The sequence below is a fragment of the Dendrobium catenatum genome, unplaced genomic scaffold (genome assembly GCF_001605985.2).
Source record: "Dendrobium catenatum unplaced genomic scaffold, ASM160598v2 fragScaff_scaffold_156, whole genome shotgun sequence".
Lineage (NCBI taxonomy): Eukaryota > Viridiplantae > Streptophyta > Magnoliopsida > Asparagales > Orchidaceae > Dendrobium > Dendrobium catenatum.
Genome location: NW_021318618.1, coordinates 11,776,706 through 11,783,475, shown reverse-complemented (window position 1 = coordinate 11,783,475; position 6,770 = coordinate 11,776,706).

Sequence of the window (6,770 nt, the reverse complement as noted above, 5' to 3'; positions counted from 1 at the left end):
TATATGGCGAATATGTCAATAAGATTTCGGTGAGGACGTGTAATCTTCTTCTTCAACAATCATCCACAATCGACATGTATAGTAGGGGTGTCAATTTCGGGTCATGGGTCGGGTTCGGGTCGAACCCAGAACTGACCTGGGTTCAAACGTGTCGACCCTAATCCGACCCGGGTAGATAAACAGGTCAGAAATCCAAATCCGGACCCGACCCGGTGGGTTGCCGGGTTGACCCGACCAGACACTGTACCCGAAATGGGTCCGGGCTGCAGCAGACGGTGCGGGGGCAAGCGGGGCAGATTCACGGGCAAGCAGGGCAGCGCAGGCAGTTCAAGTTAAATGGGTTCGTGGGTTGACGTACCCGACAACCTGCCGAGTCAACCCGAACCCGACCCGTTTTTCAAACGGGTCGAATCCGAGAACCAGACCCTTAAATCGAGTCGGGTCCAACCTGAATTTTTTGGGTCGGGTTTTCGTGTTGTGTCAAATATTGACACCCCTAATATATAGTATGGTAGAGAGGCTTAAAGAAAATGTTTGGGAATTTTATTTCTTCTAAATTTTTCAAAAATGCATTATCTCTTAATTTCCTAAGCTTTCTCTGTATAAATTTGAATATGTTATAGATTTAATCATTATAAAGGATTTGATATAATTATATTGCATTATAAATAAAGTAATGAAAAATATCATATATCTGATATAATAACTCTACGTAATACCCTACTGATCCACTAATTAGGAGTCATGAGGAGCTGAATATTGATTGAGAGTTATACGGAGTCGGGGTGAATGATTCATGTGATTCAAGGGGAGTTATAAGAAGTACATTGATTAAAAGTTATAAGAGGTGACTGATTGTGAGTCATAAGTGTATGAGCAAGATATTCTTAAGATATACTCATTCAATATATGAATACTGATACTAATACTACTACGAACACTGTACTTATATTGTGACTGACACAAATACGATTTATTGTCATAAATAATATTTAATGTTATTGATTATGATGTTAGTATTGCTACTTGCATTAGTATTATTAACCGTTATTGATACTGTGATTGATGATATAATGGATTAAGATGTGATGAACTATAGAATGATAAATTGATTTAGATAATGAACTATAGAATGATAAATTAATATATATAATCAATGTAGACATTGATGCATATATTTATTATATGAGTTAGAAGATATTATTCTCTTTTATTTTGTATTGATTTCAGTTGTAAGATTTTTGTTACTTGTTGGGATATGTGCTCATTATATGATTTTACATGTTTTTAGGAAAGGTAAGGATCCTATGATATGAGATTCCAGATAAGACAAAAATGTAATAATGTTTATTTTTACTGTTCATTAGTAAGCTATAATTAAATGATTAAAATGAAAGATAGATGTAATTCTTCCAATATAAATTCTGGAATGTGACACACTCTTTTTCTTCCTTTCCAAAATTTCCTTTATTCTAAATTTCCTTTTATTTCTCTCCCAATTTCCTTCTTTTGACTTTGACTTTAAGGGAGACATTGATCCTTTCTTAGGTTTAAATCACAGAAGGATTTTATATAAAAATGAAAAAAAAAAATGGCAAATATACATTCCTTCTCCATCTTTTCTTCTTAGCATGACTTTCTCTCGGCTATTGGTTTCATTCACTCATTTGATTTCATTAGAGTGGGCGAATCAGAGTTATCTCTCATGATGAGTCACTTCTTTTCACTCCCACACTTTTTTTCTCACTCAATTTCATGATTCGGTTCCGCTAGGTATGCTCATGCCCATACTCGACACGTTGTTTTGCCTGCTCGACTCGTCTGGTTCTCCCAACAATGCATTAGGGCCGACTCAACTGAGCCATCCAAGCCCGGATCAATTTAACTAACTAAGCCTAGTTCTTACACATGGTTAGGTGAATGAGTTTCTCTCTTTGGCACCCAAAATTCTAAAAAATTCATTTTGATTTATAGTCTAAATTTTCATATCATTTTCTTCTATTTTCTTTACTCACATTCAACAAACCAAGCTTTCATCATTGAACAAAAAATTCAATGATAACTCCTATGGTTTATACCCTCAAAGTTACATATCATCTCCCTCACCACTTAAGCCCAAACTCAAATGGTGATCACTATAGCCATTAAATATATAGGACCCAAAATCGTAATTCCTATCATTTACTTAACCCAGTTGGATGACTTAACATCTCTCTTTGGACACCCAAAAGTCCCAAGAACCCCTCTTGGTTTATAGACCAAATCTTCATATCATCCCCTTGTATTTGCTTCATTCACATTAAACAAATCAAAGTTGCAAATCATCTTCCTCATCTATTGAGACAATTAATTTGCGACTCATCATGCTCTCAAGTATAGAAATCCAAATCCTAGCTTCTTCTATTTTCTTAGGCCAAATTAAGCAAACGAATCTCTCTATTTGAAAGAAAAAAAAGTTCAAGTAGACCTCCTAATTTGTAGTCTCAAAATTACAAGACTTCCCTCACTTCTATGGGCTCCAAAAGCCTTGGAAGATTTCCAACCTTAGCCCAAAAGCTATAGATCTTTTCTCTTTTCCTCCAACCTCTAAGTTATAGGAAGTTTCCCTCTCCTTAGCTCCAATAGCAGAATAGAATCCTCCAATCCTTTAGCTCCAAAACTTTAGATCTTTCATTCTTATCTATTTTGATCCCCAATCAAATAGATGATCTCTCTACTTAGACCTAAACTCTAAGTATCCTGTCATTTAACAAAGTGATTTATCCTCTTATAAAATTTAGAAATATAATATTTAGATGTCTTTTAGGAGCCTCTTTCTGTTGAAACTCACTTGTCCTATTAAGCAAATTTCATAAAGTCATAAGTTAAACTTTTAGGCATGTCAATCTTACCATATTAGGCAGAAATTTATCTCTTATCCAAATAGTAAGAGAATCTCTAAAATACCTTAAATTCAATTAGGTTCCTCTTGATATAATAATAAATCATTTCACCTAAAAAGATGGAATGCATATATCATTGGACATTAAGATTCCATAAACAGCATGCTTGCTACAAAGCGAGCAGTAACTACTCTATGGATTCTTCATAACCCTTTTAAATATGAAATAATTAAAAATCAAATAAAAATTTTAAGGCATAAATAACTTGAAGTTAAACTACCCCCATATTAAAAGTAAACATCTCTATGCAATAAAAAAATAAGATATTACTTGTAGTTTGACATACCATTGAACCAACTCACATTTAGGTGCATATCCCTAAGTATGCTAGGATTTATGAGTTTTCTGTTGTGTACATATGGTTGATGTTTTGATGTGATACTTTGGATTGTCTATATATTATAAGCACTTACCATTAAGTGGATATGATAGAGATGTATTGTCATGCCTGTAAACTAATTTGAAAGAATTATTCTTTTATCTTTTAATTTATATAACTAAAGCTATCTGGCTTCTTTTATCTGTATATAAATACTAGTGGAAATAAAACTATTAATCAATACATGAATATATACATTTGTATTATTTTCCTAAAAATTATGTACACTACTCATGATCTATACAATAATAATATATCTATCCTGCTATAAGTATAAAAAATAGCTAAAATAATAATAACATGAATATGAAGGATCCTAATTAAAATATGGGTTATTACTTGTATATATTTTTTGTTCAAATGGCCTTATCAAAGAGGGGATAAAAATAAGTCATAATTATAAAATTATTGCTTATATGTGTTGCTTAAAAACTCCCCAAGGAGGCATGGTTAATAGAATAAAAATAAGGCTTAGCACTTCAAGTGTCAAACAACTCAAGGATTTTGTTTTTCCATATAAACTGCTTCCTAATCCCTTCTTATTTTGTATGTTTGAGTCTTTTTTATTTTTTTAAAAATATATTTAATTGACTTATGAAGTATTATTTGGATATGTGGGATATAGTTATATGAGAGATGAATCAGAAGGATGAACCTACCTTAATCCATCTAGGAGCCAAAGCTTGAAGATGTTATAGGTCGAGTCTGTAATTTTTCTCGATTTTTTTAAGGTATGCAACTTAGTTGCCACTTTTATAGTTTTCTCATAATTATAATAATTTGGATATTACTTTACTTTCCTACATTGGTTGATTTATATATACACCAATATATTTTAATTGTTTACGAGTTTGCATTAAAAATACATATTTTTTTCCTAGGTTTGTTTACTTATTTTTACTTGGGGATGGCCTGGACATGTGTTATATGATAGACTCTTACAATAAAATTAAGATTTCTATCTATTAACATATAAATAATCTAAAATCAATCATAGGATAACCAATTTTTAAATAAAAGAAAATTATACGGCTCACCGTAATGAGCCAAGTTTTTAAAAATAAAATGAAATGCATGACTAATGTGTCTCATATAGAAAGCCCTCATATAAGGATTAAGGATTATATAAAAAAAAGATATCTTTAGTGAGTCAGCATATGTATACCTACATAATCAAACCTCTTGGCATAAAATTATAGTTGTAAGTCTTATCTTCTAAATCAGAACAACATCTCTAACATTTATATGCATTGAAACCAAACCTCATAGTTTTAAAAACATTTAGGTGGGCTTAGCTGACAGCCATTTTCAAGTAAGGTTGTAAATTCAGAGATCGGACTGACTTATGCCTCATGTGAGATATACATTTGTAAGTCTCTTGCACTCTATTAGACTTAGGTTTGATGCTCTACCCCTTAGTAGTCCTTATTTAATTTTAGGATATGAGGTTGTTGTCAACTCTAGTCACCTCATAAGCCCTCACATTCTAGGTATTTCTTTAGTATTTATTATTAGAATTTAAGCCCAATATTTTAAATCAAATTGATCAACTTAAATAAAAATCTAATTTTAAAATGTAAAGCCAAATATATAATAGTTTAAGCACTTCTGAGTTTCTCAGAATCAAGTGCTCCTATATTTTCCTCTTTCTCGCTCTCATTCTTAAAATTTGATTTAAAGTTTATCACATCACCCTTAAATTTATTATAAAAATATATACATAAAAAAAAAAAAACATCACCCTTAAATTTTCCAAAGACTAAATCTTTGAACAAAAAATTTTCAAGCTTAAAAATCAAAATATTAGCCAATATTTTAATGACTCTAAATAAACAACTAGTTTAATCAAAATTATTTTCAAGTAATAAATACTTAGAGATATAATTAACCATAGGAGCTAGCCCTATGTGAAACATGTACTTAAGAATAAAATAAACCCTATTTGTAAGAATCGGTCTAGCGGTTGGTTCAATTAAACCGGCTTTATTTATCAGATGGGCAAAGCGAGACAAATAAGCATGATCCAACGAGCGAAGGGAATGTGAGTACTCTTATTTTTTAGTTACAATAATAATATTTGTTTCACCTACATATGATACATCAAATATTGTTATTATTTAATTGTTTATTATTAATGTTATATGAATTAATGCTATATGAATTTTCTTTATCAAAGATAATTGATCATGGTAAACTAGAAGACTTGAATTTAATATAATAGAGATATAATTCATCCTATGTCCTAATAGTTATGATATAGATCAATATGAAATAATTTGAGAAGATAAATGATATGATGAAAATAGAATACTTGCATATGCATGTTGACTGATGAATCATACCTCCTTATGGTACTGGTTATGAACACAATGTACTTGTGCACATTGATAGAAAATGTTATGAAAAAGAAAAAGAAAATAGAAAATAAGTACTTTCATTGATACTATTTTAAATAATGGCTCCTGTGATGGTTGCATTATTTATGAGAAATGATAATGATATGTCTAAAGATATGTTTAATGATATATGCATATTATTGAAAATCTTGAAATGAAATTATTTTATGTTTGAAAAATGATCATGCATATTATTCCAACTTGGAGTTACTAGAGTTTAATTAGAAGCATGAATTACTAGCCGAGTTCTTTATGACTCACTATTCCAATTGAAAAATGATTACATGTATAATTCAAGTAACTTAAATGAGTAAAATATGTGAAAATTTATATCATAGATGTGGCACACCGAAAGAAAAGAATTTAAATGATTTTATTTCAATTTATTTCAAATTTGAGGTTTTAGTGACTTTTTCTGCTTATTGAAAATAATTAGTTAGTAATTGAAAATTTAGTCAACCGTCCGACCATCTATTCCCGCCTCGCGAATTTGAGTTTCCGGACCAGGCCATGATACTATTCAACTAAATATTGAATAGGAAAAAATCTCTATTAAAATATAAATTATGAATTTTGTTATTAAGTCTATAACGAAATAATTTTTTTGCCCTTCGGAATAATATATAATTTTATATGCCGCACTCAATTATAAAATATCTCAATCAATTGATGATGACAAAATTTCTCCAACAATTATCACCTTAAATTCTATTTTGCACACGCACAAAAAACACACATATATAAATCGAGCGGATTCGAGCTCCGTCTACTTCCATCCCCCTGCAAGCCACAAAATCTGCCTGTTGGCTGTAGTGACTTCCAATCTAACAACAACTTCACCATTATGGTATTAGTTAGGAATGCAATGTACCCGTACACGTTAATGAAAAATGTTATGGAAAAGGAAAAGAAAATAGAAAATGAGTACTTTCATTGATACTATTTAAACAATGTCTCCTGCGACGGTTGTATTATTTATGAGAAAGAAAAATTATATGATTAAATATATGTATAATGATATATGCATATTATTGAAAGTCTCGAAAAGAAATT